This window comes from Salminus brasiliensis, chromosome 8 (genome assembly GCF_030463535.1).
Source record: "Salminus brasiliensis chromosome 8, fSalBra1.hap2, whole genome shotgun sequence".
Lineage (NCBI taxonomy): Eukaryota > Metazoa > Chordata > Actinopteri > Characiformes > Bryconidae > Salminus > Salminus brasiliensis.
Genome location: NC_132885.1, coordinates 15,311,327 through 15,325,899, shown reverse-complemented (window position 1 = coordinate 15,325,899; position 14,573 = coordinate 15,311,327). Strand labels below are relative to the sequence as shown.

At 40.0% G+C, this 14,573-nt stretch overlaps 1 protein-coding gene across 4 annotated transcripts in view; it reads left to right on the top strand.

Moving 5' to 3' along the window:
• Positions 1-683: 683 nt before the first annotated feature.
• The window catches only part of b3galt1b (UDP-Gal:betaGlcNAc beta 1,3-galactosyltransferase, polypeptide 1b), a 115,028-nt gene continuing 101,138 nt past the window's right edge, over positions 684-14,573 (top strand). For 2 of the 4 annotated variants that reach the window (XM_072685756.1, XM_072685757.1), the window contains exon 1: positions 684-797. The gene's annotated coding sequence lies outside the window, so the exon portion shown is untranslated. Of the gene's footprint in view, positions 798-1,031; positions 1,382-13,223; positions 13,264-14,573 lie in introns of those variants that run through there. The other 2 variants (XM_072685759.1, XM_072685758.1) reach the window with 2 other exon arrangements.

Genomic DNA, 14,573 nt, shown 5'->3' with positions numbered 1-14,573 from the left:
GGCAGGGAGTACAGACACACACCCAGAGCAGTGGGCAGCCAACTCCAGCACCTGGGGAGCAGAGAGGGTAAAGGGCCTTGCTCAAGGGCCCAACAGTGGCAGCTTGCCGAGCCCGGGAATCGAACCCACAACCCTGTTATCGATATCCCGGCGCTCTAACCGCTGAGCCACCACTGCCAATATCTTCACTTACAGACTTTTCTTTCATTTGTTACTGAGGAAAGAATTGTTTACATCATGTGGCTCATCAGCATTGCCATTGTACATTTCACAAATCTCAAACATGAAAACATTGGTGAATGCCAGAATCTGCGTAAGAAGCAATTGTGGTGAATGAGGCCCACTGTGACAAGTGTCACAAGTTGACTCCCATTTCGAGCCCTTATGCACATCCCTCCATCTTCCACTCCTTCTTCTGACTTTCTTTAACCTTGCTTGCGCAGCCTCCCACACTTCAGGCGAGAATCGGCTCCTATAAGTTTCCACGAATTACTTCACAACGTCAATCTACCATGCTATGCAAAGTAGCCATGTTCTGCAGCACCGGATTGGCTGTAATCGGTTAAGGCGGGATTCTGATTGGCTTAGGGCGCGCTATCAGGATTCCTCGAGCGGACTGTTGTGCTTCGAGCCGACATGCTGAACGCAAATACACACGCACGCGCACACACACGCGCTCTCTCATCAGCACGTATACACACACACACACACACACACACACACACACAGCGGAGCAGCAACGGCAGTAGAAGAGAAGAGCAGCCGGCGGGATGTGGTGATGCTGGACTGACTGTGTGGTAAGCGAATTATCTGGTTGTCTCTGTGCTGGACGACGTGTGTGTGTGTGTGTGTGTGTGTGACTCACTGCCGCGCTCCTCGGAGTGTGTGAGCAGCTTGTGTAGGATAAGCTGGACCCGGTCCTTGTGAGTGTGTGAGTGTGTGTGCGTGTGTAGCGGGTCGGACTGGCTCTTGTGTTTGGCGATAAAACTGTGGGACGTTAAACAGACTGTAGCTCGCTTGCACTACATACTTTGACTTTGGTAGTTGACGCTGTTTACAGTTAGGAGCTGTAGCTATGTGCTGGACAGTGGATTAATTATCTCTAGACTTGGCGTGCATATCTCGCACCTCACGGTCTGTTCGTTTATGTTAGCTATATGTCGTTTTTGTCCACATTTCGGCTGCGTTTGTACTCGCGCTTACATTTATTTACCTACCTTTGTTTTCCCGAGCCGTCGCATGCAGTTTAACGCGCGCTCGGTAAACTCCGGCGCTATGGTAACGTCGCGTGTCCTAACGGCGCTCCTATACAGCCGACAACAACACTAACAGCACCTCTCCAGCCCTCCACCTCGAATTTGTGCCGAGGAGACTCTAAGGGGTAAGCTAAGCTATTTTCTGTCCGAGTAGATGTCTGTGAAGCGGAGCCGAGCAAGAAGCGCTCACTCATGCATGGTATTGTACCGGAGCGCCGAGAATGAGACTTTGAAGATGTTCGCCCCTGTCTCGCCTTCCCCTCACACTCCATCACTGAGACACAGCTGCAGCTCATTTCACACTGTTAGCTCGTTTTCGCCACGCTACGGACAGCCATTCAAGGACTTTCATCCGCGATGGACACCGATGAGTCTGACTTTGTCTTTTCTCCTTTGTCGATCTTGAAGCCGCGCTGTTCTGCTTAAAAGTCCTACAACATTTCCCCTCGACTAATTGAGTGCACCAGCAGGGCATCTGACCTTCCTTTAGTCTGTGTCCTGCCACAAAAATCCACGAAATCCTCTTAAATGCCTGTTTATTTGTTTTAAAAATGTTGTGGGAAATCGATGGTATTGATTTCCCCACACCTGACTTTGTGTGTTGTAGTGTATGATGGACGAACGTTTAAGCCTTATTGATCTGTCAAATCCAGTTTGCCATTGGACAAGGTGGCCAGACAGCCAAAGCATTAGCCTACTGAAGCAGCGCACTGGAGGAGAGTGATCAGTGCATTGAATGGGCATTATGTACAGTGGGCAGGGCAGTCTGATGATGGATGGGGAGATGCTCCCAATAAGATCACCTGCATACAAATGCTGGGCAGCTCATCTTGAGTTTTGCGTATAACTATTTTAGTTTGTCATGTTCGTGTGCCTTTGATGGGGTCTGTCTTGAACACACAGCACAGTCACAGTGAAGGCATTGGTGGTCCTAGAAGGACAGGAAAAACGTATTTATAATGTTTGCAGAATATGTAAAATCATTAGTCAGTGAATGACCTATTCTATGCATTAAGAGTGTTCTGTAATACCAACACATTTTTGTTGACTGTCGATGATGGTCAAACCTTTTTTGGCGTTAATCAAGACCATTTTAACTAAAGAACTCCTGAAGTGTACTTGAAAAGGTTTATTTTTATTATTTTTATTATTATTTTTTATCAATTATCAATGTAAATTTGCATGACTTTGTTTGTAATATAGGAAATCAACACAGCTTTTGTTTTTATTATTTTATTATTTTGTTTTTGGACAATAGAAAATTCTCACTTGACACTGCTAGACCCAATAAGTCTTTTAAGACCCATTCTTTTATGAAACAGTCATTAGATTTGGAATAGGTGCCTAATAAGAAACACAGGGCCGCAGTATAGAAATAGACACTCTAAGTAAAGCCAAAATATGATTAAGTTGAAGCTTGTTAACTGGTATCAAATTAGGAAGAAGTCATTGTTCTCCAACTTTATTGCTCTTATATTTTATAAATTAGAGCTGTCCCAATTAGGAACTTTACACTGATCTTTTGTGTAACATTTTTGTCAGTTTGTATTTACAGTTTAGATTGACAACACCTCACATACTTGCAACACCTTACTTATTTAAAGTGCTCGACCTACTTCATATTGTTTCTGTAAGTACAGCATCATTTATAACACTGTTCTTATTCCACAATTTTTAGTAAGTTTTACTTCGTTTTTTACTGTTGCATTTTAGTACGGATGCACATGAACAGCACACTCTACATGGTCAGAACGTCCATTCACAGAAATATGTACTGTGTAAAAACAACCCAAAAAGTAAATAAATAAAAAAACAAATGCAATTTGTAGAATTTGACTGGTAGGATTAGTCAAACAGCCTTGGCTTCAATGTCTAAAATGTCATTAGTCATTAAAATAACGTAAAGTCATTAAATAACATTTAAATATATTAGTCCTGCTATTAGTCAAGCTGTTTTGTAATTTTTTTGTTTTCTAGAAATCTATTTTTCTGTTTTTCAAGCAAAAGATTTAAGTGAACTTAGAGAGAGAGATTTAGCTTGGATAAAGTACCTACAGAGTAATGTGATGAGTTTGTAGTTCCTTCACGCTCTCTCTGATTTCTCTGCCAGTGTAGTATTTTGGTGTTCTCTTTGTCTGTCTGTCTCTCTGTCTCTCTCTCTCTCTCTCTCTCTCTCTCTCTCTCTCTCTCTCTCTCTCTCTGTCTCTCTCTCTCTCTCTCTCTCTCTCTCTCTCTCTCTCTCTCTCTCTCTCTCTCTCTCTCTGTCCACGAAAACCTTTCAGGTCATTATCTGGCTGGAAAAAATGCTAATCCATGTCTCTCTGATCTCTGATCCTGCCACATGTTGGTTTCAGTTACACTTTCAGCTGGGTAGCAGCTGCTGTCTCTCAGCCCCCAGCTCCTTTCACAGCATCGCATATCTGAGCACTGGTCATAGAGGGACAGTGAGAACTGAGCGTAGTAAGACAGTATTTTTCTCCTCTAGCCCAGGTACTACAGGTAACTCAGTAAAGGGGAGTCGGTGGAAAAGTGTAATAAATGGTTGAGACAGGATGCTTTCAAGATGTTTTTTCCCCTTCCCAGGCGCATCACAAAGCTCTAAGTCTTTTGTGTTGTCGTGAAGAGCGGGGTCTTGCTCACTCTTCACTTTTGCAAGGGCTTATTTGAAATCCATTACTAGTTGTGCTGATGCATTGAAATTTGCTTTTGTGACCTAGGCATTTGAAGTACATTTTCTTGGTGAAGAAAGGCTTGTAGTTTTCAAGGAATGTCTGTACGACTGCTCCCGGAGGCAGATTCCTGAGTCATTTCTCTAAGATCCCAAGTGTTCCGCAGTGCTTGACTGTCCCGAATGGGAGCTCTGTATTCATGTGTAGCAGATTATTATCCTCCAAATAAGAAGGACTGTTCTGGGCTGGATTCACAAGAGCTTTCCTAAGCAAAACTTTTTGAAGGATCTTAAGATAAACATTAAGAAAGTCATAGGAATGTTCTTATGTTCTGCATTCTCATCTTCTTAAAGTTTTGTCACAATTTAGGCCAGTTGTAACACAGTCGTTTATGCTGTATTTTAGAGTTTATCATAAGCAGTGCAAAATAACATTATCAGTTATCCAATATTCAAATAACCATGTGGGTTGGAGAGAAAAATGAAGGAAAAACGATCAAGGTAAATGTTCAAACATTCTCATTAAAACAAGAGCTAGGAGCTGTTTTTTTTTCCTCATATAGAAACTGACCGTACTTTTGAGAACAATCTTTACTTTTAATCATGTTAAATTACACAGTAACTCAACCATTTAAACAGATAATCTTAGAGGCTTACCAAAGAGTTTTAAAAAGCATGTCTGAGAAGAATTTCTTTCTTAAGACACTTTTGTGAATTCAGCCCCAGATTTAGAAGACATTACTGAGCAAAAATGATACTTTACTATTTTACTTTTAAGTACCTTTGGACACCTTTACTTTTACTCCACTATATTTCAAAGTAAAATATTTAGTAACAAGCAGTGGGCAGCCACCACAGCACCTGGGGAGCTATAAGGAAGTTATGTACCCTGTATATTCCTTCAATTCCCATGCCCAAACCTCCTGCCAGTCCTTGAAAATTTGGAAAAAACTGTGCTTATATTACATGTGCCTTATGTGCCTACCCACTGAGTATGGTACAATATACTACATGTCCAAATGCTTGTGGAGGCTCCTTTCCAATGAACACATTCAGCTGCTTTAAATTGTACCCATTGCTACACACACAGCTCATGGAGTCTAGATAAATGGTGAACCTATTTGCAGCATACCTATTGCCAGACGTGAGCTAGAGGGGTTGCATTGAGCTGTGGATGGAAATGATTGTATCCAGTACTATCCAGTACTTTTGGGGTGTGTTAGGGAGTTGGGGGATCAGGTGTGGTGGTGCTCATCCAACATCCTGACCTCACTAATGCTCATGTCACTGAATGCAATCAAATCTTCACATTGTGATATCACAGATTTTCTTTGCATTGTTCCACCCTTAAGAGTGTGTCATTACTTGTTAATGTGAAGTGAGAGAACACTGGACTGTAAAGAAATATTTGATTGTTTTCTAACTGAAACAAACCAATCATAACACACCATTCACTTTTCCAATCATAACTTTAACAGAAGTAACAGAATAATGCTGTAATATTTAAAATGTAATGTGTTTCCGATTCATGCCATTTAAAAAAAAAGAAAAAAGTTTGCCACTTTTATTAGCTGTATTTTTCATCTGTGTACACATACATTGACAATAATATGTAGAATAACATGGAGCTAAGGACCCGCGCTTTCCTCTGAGTCTGTCTTCAAATGTATCGGAGGACATGTATTAAGTCCTTACCCTCCTTGTATCAGAAGCATTTCTAGTGCAAGCAAAACAAATGGGTGGGTTAATTGACAGTACCAAATATATACAAAAAAGTCAAAACTGCCTTTCTAGCTGAGAAAAGTTTAGCCTGGCCTCTTGACATTGGAGTTACATTGAATGTTTCAATTTGCACTACTTTTTGAGTGAGGTACGGTACAGAGCATCCAACTTCAGACCGCTTAAGCACCAGGTTACAAGACAAATCTAATGGTAACAATTCTGCATGTCTAAAGGCCAAGCTGTAATAATCTTCGATGTTGCCAGTTAAATTCTGTATGTTAATGTAATCCCTTTAGCCATGGTGTGATCTGTCTGTTCTTACAAGGTACACAGAGACGTGCACTAACTCACACACATACACACACTCCAATACAGGTGGGAGGGGATGGACCTCACTTTTTAATTACCGTTCACAGCCCGGCTTCTTGACATTGACGTATTGATTGGATCTTGGAAATGCTTCAATAAAAGCCAGGGTTAATTGATTCTTCTGCATTGACATGCAGCGACATTACGCCACACCATGAGGCCAATAAGAGCACGCTGGCAATATTGACGTGTGAAATTAATTCCAAGCATGAGCAAGGAATGTTTTTCAGTATTTGATCTCCCCATGCTGCCAAATGAAACTGCTTCCACTGTTCTCCAAATTCTCTATGAGAGAGACGCGCCTGTCCGAACATTTCAAATGCGCCGGTGCAGGAAAAAATCGATGTGGCTACTTTTAGGACGTTATACTTCAGAGTCAAACACTCAGGCCAATCTGTCCTTGTTATGGGCCCTTGTGTTTTGAACTCTTTCTCCAGTGGGTTAAATCTGCTCATTACTGTTAGCCGTCCTTAATTTGTGCAGTGTTTGGCAGTCCTGGAGGATATTACTGTCTCCTTTTTTCTAAAAGGTATTCTCAAGGGGAATCTTGTGCAGCAGTAAAAGGGGGTGTTAAACAAAGGGCGGGAGATAATGATCATCTTTCTGACTTCTAAAACTTAGTCCTAATGATGTGCAAATAGAACAGAAGGTACCTCGGCTGCCACCTCTTCAGCTCCGTACCTCAGCTGTTGCCTATGATGGAAAAAAAAAAGAAAAGCCCTAGCAACTCTACATTGACTGGATATTGCTGTCTTTCAAGGAGGTCTTGGGATATTGAACTTCATTTCTCAGAAAAAGGACAAGTAATAAGTTGGGATTTGAAGACAATATTGTTGTTTATTTGTTTTATAACATGAAACTAGAGTATTTCAGGGGCTCTGGTGAGTTCCATTAGGCCTCTCTTTTGTGCTCCCCTCTGGGCGGAGAGGTGTATTTAAAGTGTATTTCTGAAGCGAGGCTCATAATTGGGTTTTATTGAAAGGCTTTGCTGGTTGTCCGAGCCCACTGGCATGGCCATTGTGGAATTTAGTGCTGTACGGGTTCCTGGTCAAGTGAATCAGAGAATGGTGGCTGGTGTAATTGCATCTTGCCAATTCAACTGCTCTGAGCTACTCCAGTACTCACTAACCCAGACTGCACTGAACTCTACCATACATGTGAATGTGAGAAAGCTTTGTTACTGTGCATGGACCACAGTCAAAGCATTGTGTGTGTGTGTGTGTGTGTGTGTGTGTGTGTGTGTGTGTGACTTTTTCTTCTCCTTTTTTCTCTTGCCGCTTTCACTAAGTAAAGCTCTTATCCAAGGCAAAGGATTACATTTTGCCCATTTATGTAAATGGATATTCAGTGGTGCAATTCAGATTAAGTGCCTGGCTTGCTGAAGGGCACATCAATAAAATTTCACAGCTGGGATTTGAACTAGTAACCCCCTGCGTTCTTGCCTAGCTGAGTTCCACCTAAACAAGAATGCTGGGTACCACCAGACACCATCAGGTGGTCTGCGTAATATCCTAGCAACTCATAGTAAATTTCTTGAAGAATGGCTCAGTAGCTTTTCCTCTGACTGGAATGCAATGCAAATCCAGTATCAGCAAATAAACTGTAAAATAATGTATTCGTATCCAGCAGATGTTTGATGATGCATTTATTTGATTTCACATGAGAAGAGAGTGTAGTGAAGCTGGCATCCTGTGCTAAAATATTTGCATTTATTTATTTTGCTGCGTTTGTACCCATCCATAAATAAGTGCTATATATCTGTAATGCTAATCCAGGTGTTCCTGTATTTTATAAATGTTTATATATCTGCATAAATGTTTATGTATCAGCAGATTTACATGAAAAATATCAGTTATTGGCATTGGCCCAGCATCGTATTGGTGCAGGAGTTAGTGTAATCATAATTTTAATGTATTTAAGAGATAGCTAGTACTATAAATTCTAAACTGATGTAGTTCCTAAACAGTTATTTCAATATTTTTGTATTCTTCCCTTGATTGAAAGTCTACATTTTAATCACATCTTGATTGCTCTCTTTCTAATTAACTGTGGTGGTTTCATAGAAAAATTGTCATTGTCCAAATACTTTTGTATTTATTAAAAAAACAGGAAATTAGAGTCTTTAGGTGACACTTAACTACTTTGCTAAAGTATTTACATCTTATTTAGTTTACTGCACTTGTAGATCTTTAGAAATACAATAAATGTTTATATATCAGTGTCTACAAATGTAAAGAAAATGGGCCAGTGCATCGCTAGAAAGTTATAGAAATATAAATGGCAAATTATTTATGTATCTAAGTACATTCAAAGAATAATGGTCCCTTGTCGGGGCAACCCTAGAATTGTTTTTGTGTATGAAAGTTACACTTATTACCCCACTTGTCAGGTACTAGGTCATGTTCTTTATTCAAGCTAGAGTTTACATTGTCAGTGTAGCTGAGAGCCACAAAGGGAATAAAAAACCCAAAATAATAGAACAGAAAAACAGCAGTAATTTTGAAAGTAAAGTATTAAAGATAAAAAGGTAAAGGTAAAGTTGTTTTGGTGCTTTTTCATAAATATATTTGAGATAAAACACCAAAAACATACAGTTAATTAAACATCAAAATAAGCCAACAAACAAAACATTTTCCATTAAACTGTACTTTTCTATTGATAGAATCTGCAGCCCCATGCTCCCCTTTGTGTTGGCTGAGCGATATGGCGAAAATAGAACATTATTCAACTCAAGGACAGTTTCTTGATACAGGATACAGGAAAGATATGTACTGTTTGTCTATGGTTTAATAAGTTTGAACAGACACAATCCATTATTACCACTGTATTTTACCAGCACTATCAAAAACAGTGGTTTTTATTTGCCGTTTCACTGCACTGCACTCAATCCAGTTTAACAGCACTAGCTATGCTCTTTTTGTAATGATACATGCAGTTGGTCTTTACTGTGCTGACAACACTCCGGATCCGCTCAGAAAAGCATGTCGGGATGTAATTTGCCACGACAACGATAAAACCTCCTTCAATTGCCCAACCCATACTCTGTGATGTTTCCATAGCTTATATTCTTCTACAGATGCCTTTCGTGTGCTTGGCTGCTGCTGCTGCTGCTGCTGCTGCTGCTTTCCTCCCCACCCCTGTTGCCATCAGCTCAGTCAGAGCTTGCCTTCTTCTGCCTGTCATATTACCTGCTGCTATAGCTGCATGTGTGTGCCTTGAAAGCACCCATACGCAACCGACCATGTCAGACTAGTGCAAACCATACAGCAAATATCCCCACGTTGTAGGCAGTGAGACGATTCCACAGAGAAGAGGCCTACTGAGCTGCAGTCTCAACAATGTCGAGCTGAGACGGGCATCCTGCATGTCCATGTGGGTGTGCTGTTAAATATCGGTGCTGTGTGGCATCTACTCCACAGAGCATTTTTTCCCCTCTGGCGAGGAGAAGGGAGAGGCGAGGTAGAGGAAGTTTATTTAAAAAGCGTTCCTTAGAGAAGCTAGAACAAAGAGCAGACCACTGCGGCGTTTCCAGACAGCGCGTTGTGTCACCGTACTGTGGCGTGGCAGCAGGGAGTAATGCTGCCTCTGATCAAAAGTGATATTCCAGCATTGCTGCAGGTGGAAGCAGCCCGGCACACCAAAGCCTTTCTGCTGTCAGTGATTTAGTGAGTCAGCACACTAAGTGTGACAAGTGACTTATTTGTTCTTTAACTAATGTGAGCGCTTGAAATGCATTCCAGCATGTTGCCTTTGAAATATCAATACTTCGAAGATGAAATTGTGTTAAAAACAAATATGAGTTAAATGATGTTGAGTCTGTGATTTCCTAATGCGATCACAGCAGCATTGTTTGTAGTTATTGTTTTGTAATCACAAAAAGATCAAATGATCAAATTGTATTACCTCTGCTCTTGCAGTAGTATAAGACTCCTGGGGTCTTCAATCTGATTTTATCATATCGGCAAACCCCTTTTATATGATGGCCAATTTTGCAATGTGTTGGGTCTGTGACAGGATGATTTTCTTAGATGTTTAATAATCTGTGTGTGTGTGTGTGTGTATATATGCACACATTCAGCATTAGTAAGACCTGCATTCAAATAGGCAGATTCTGTTCATGTTATCTGTGTGCACAAAAAGACGAGGAACAGCTTTATTAGGAAGACTGTACAGTTATCTAATCAGCCAATAGTGTAGCAGCAGTGTAGTGCATACAGTTGTACAGTTACAGGCCAGCCGCTTCAGGTAATGTTCACATCAACCTTCAGAATAGAGACAAACGTGATCTCAGTGATTTTGAGCATGGCATGTTTGTTGGTGCCATTTTTGGCTGGTTTGAGTGTGTGTATATATATTTTTTTCAGCACAACAGTCTCTCTTACTCAGAATGAGGCAATGAAGAAAAAACTGTGTGTGAGAGCTGACAGAAAGGCTACAGCTCTTAGATTGACTCAGGTAACCACTCTGTACAATTGTGGTGAGCAGAAAAGCATTGCAGAATGTACAAATAGCAAACCTTGAAGCAAATAGGCTCCAACAGCAGAGCCATGTGGGGTTCCACTTCTGTCAGCCAAGAACAGACAGCTGAGGCTGCAGTGAGCACAGGCTGACCAAAACTAGACAGTTGAAGACCAGATATATGTAGTCTGGTCTGATGAATCTTGATTTCTGTTGAGGTCCACAAATAACTTGAAGAATTTGGCATCAACAGCATGAATCCATGGACCCAAACTGCTTTATATGAACAGTCCAGGCTGATGTAGGTGGTCTAATGGTGTGAGGAATGTTTGCACACTTTGGCCCTTTAATACCAATCAATCGTCATGTAAATGCTGCAGCCCATTTAAGTATTGTTGCTGACCATGTGCATCCCTTCATTATCACAGTTTGCTCATCTATTAACAGGTGTTTTCAGCGTGATAATGCACCATGTCGTCATCTCAAGTCATCTCAAACCGGTTACATGAGTTACATCAGTTCAGTGTTCTTTAGGGGTCTTCCCAGTCAGCAGATCTGGACATGGTGGAGCAGGAGATTCGCAGCATGAAAGTCCTCCTGAAAACTGTACAAAAATTGTGTGATGCAATCATGTCAGCATGGATCAGAATCTCAAAGGACTTGAAGAATGAAGAATTTAACAGCAAAAGGAAGCCCCACCCAGTATTAGAGTTTGTAGTGTTCTTTATAAATTGCTTGCTGAGTGTATGTAAATTGGATTTTCTGTAGCTTATTGTAACACAAGATTCTTTCCATCGTTTCAATTTCATTAGCCGCTTCAATTTCATGGATAAATACCTGAAAAATGAAGACTGAGGGAAGCCAGACCTGGCAAATTTACCTCATCTGTGAAAAGTTTTGCTCTTGATGGGCTCAATCTTATGTTTGTGTGTCTCACTGTGCAGTGTTCAGATAGCAGAAACTTAAATTAAAATTTTTTATTCAAACAAACCACAATCGCAAATAATTTAATGCTTACTTTAAATGATGTAATGCTCTCTCGCGCGCTCTTGCTCTCTCACAGAAACCTTGCTGAATGAAACTGGTGTTGACATAATCTGTTACATAATCAATAAAACTAGACTTGTCTTCACTTTTGAAATTGGAGTAAAACCCTCAGATAGTGTATCAAGCAAAGGTTGAGTATGGGATTGAGGTTTGAATTTGTACTTCTGGAATATCAGTCTGGCCTCAAGAGGAATTTGTACATATGTGACTAAAAGACCATTTCAGGAATGTGTGCTAAATATAGATTGACTGTCGCTCATATGCTCAAATTACCTAAATCTACACCTCAACCTAAACTGAACCCACTACACCTAAACCCAATTAAACCCTAAATCTAACTCTTAACCTTAACCTTACCCATAACCTAGACTAAACTGAACTCTAAATATAACCATAGCAGAATGTGTATTAACATTTCTGTTGGACTTTCCATTCATTAATCCTTTTTTGAAGCTCCATAACAGAGAAAAGCAGAATGCAGTGAAGGTTTCTTGGGGTGCACTTCAATGGTATATTGTTGCAAATACATGTATTTTTTTGTATGACATTTATGGTACACTCTTAAAAATAAAAGTGCTACAAATGGTCCTTTGAGTGATGCCATAAAAGTATATTTTTGGGTTCTAAAAATAACCTTTGAGTGTGAGTGTGACGAACATTTACATACATCTCTATAAACCTAAAACATAAAAGGTTATTCACATCTTTTACAAAAGGATTTCTTTATTAAACCAAAATTATATTATGTGGTTTTATGTAAAGAACCCATTGTAGCATCCTTTATTATTAAGAATGTCAGTGATTTGGGAAGTGGATGTGGCAAGATAATTTTGGAAGTGGGTCCTGGATGCCATTGGCATTGCTGTTGAGTGAACTGAAGGTGACACTCACTAAGAGATGCAGGAAGTCAGTGGTAATGCAGTGTGAAGGAGGAGCAGCCGAGGGTTAAAGAATTCACGTTTATCGAGCATAGTTGCATGTTTTATCCAAGATAGAATCGGAAGGAGGGTCAGAGGCAGAGTTGCTATGGCAGCAGCTGCGACAAAAATCCAGAAACATGCCATGTACCTCTCTTAAACGGCTTCACAATGACTGTGTGACGTTTTAAGGTCTGTGTTCATTTTTAATTCATGATTCAATTAACTGCTCGCTCTCGAGTCTCTTCAGAAAGCTGTGTTTCCATATTAATTGGAGTTGATTTGAATGACATTAACATGTAGGGTGCTTTAATGAATATAAATGCTTTTAACATCACATGCTTGGCGAACTGACATGATGTTTTAGTCAGCGTGTTAAAGATACTTGTATCACCCTTGCTGAGAAAAACTCTTTGCTGGAAAGCTTGTTACTGATTTGCCTGAAGGGGTTATTGAAGTACCTGACAAGCTATCAGTTCCATGGTCTTCTGTCATTACTCATTACAGATAGAAATAGTATCTTCAGTTGGCCTGTGGAAAAAAAAAATCACAGACTCAAAAGTCATTGGACTGTTGACTAATAAGCAGTTCCATGGCCAGGTGTGGTTTGTTTCTTCATCATTTTGCGACAGTTTAACAAGAGGAATGAGCTGGAGTTGAAGTGTTGAATTTGCATTTGGTAGTTGTTTAGGGGATCTGTCAATCTGTGGTCCAAACAGGGGATGATGCGAGTGAAGGAGACCATCATTAGGCTGAGAAAATCAAACAAACCTATTGAAAGAGACAGCCAGGACAGCCAAATCAACAGTACATGTGGAATGCACAGGTGAGCTCAGAAACACCAAAATAAACCTAGTCCAGACCAATTTTCGATTAGGTAGACGCATCATTTTCAAAGTTTACGCCTTCATGAGACACCTTCATGAAATGAAATACAGACGGTTTATTTAATTATTTAGTTAATTGTTATATTTATACATTTGTTAGTTTGTCTAATTACAGTTGAACCAGTGAAAATGGGGGGGCTGTAAAAACAAATGGTTAATACAATATTGTTGCTCAAACCTTGAATTAAAGTGAGAGGTTTACACTTTAGTCAAATGTTGATTGCTTATTATCAAATCCATTAAAGTGGTAATACATATGGACTGTCCAGAATATACTGTCCAAATATATATAAACCTGACAGTATATTTAAACTAAATAAATGACATAGGCCAGGCAGATGATGAATAAATCATGTGTAATGTAATATCAATATAAGCTAAATAGATGGTTAGCTCTGACAAGTCCATCACTCTCACAAAAGATGGCACAATTATGAAGTATATACTGCCTTCTTATTTGAAAAGATGGCTTTATGTGTTTTAGTTTGATGCTGTGGTCAACAAATCAATGAACCACATTCATGTTTATGGTTGCTTCCAGCCAGTCACTATAAATACAGTCAGTAAAACAATAGAGATATTTTATTGTCATTGATTAAGGGTTGTTCAAAATAACATTCTCTCATTGTGCCACACACACACACAGACACACGCACCGGGGGTAGGAATTCAAATGAAATGACCCTAAAAGCGATGCATGCAGAATGTTGCCTGACTCTAAAGCTCTGGCTTTATTTTATTCACTTATTGGTTGTTTCCAGCGCTCCAATATCTCATCACCAGGGGAAGGCACAATCAATGTTCTTGGAGATGCAGGAGGCAGCCTGCTTAAGAGATGGAAAACAAATTCTGTGCCAGGTTCAGTCTTCATAACTGACACTTCCCTGCTCTGATATTGAGCACTGCAATTTATTAGCGGTGAGAGCCAGAGTGCTCTTAGAATAAAGGCAATAACTCACAGGGTTCTGAAACAGGCCAGGGAATGTTCCCCAGCTCCAGAATTTTACGTGTAGCATTCTGTCTAACCTCATTTGTCCTATTAAAAAACCTGTGTATCAGAATCTAAATTATTTTAGATTCTGATCCTCGGTTCTTTATTGGACTCATTGTTGTTTTTTTCCTCAACCCTTTAATGGCAGATTTATTAAGGAGAAATTAGCAATTACATCAGAACTCTAGACAATACACCTCAAAAACTGGGTTTCTTTGCATCGCATGCTGATAAGCTGCTGTTGCAGAAAGCAGGACC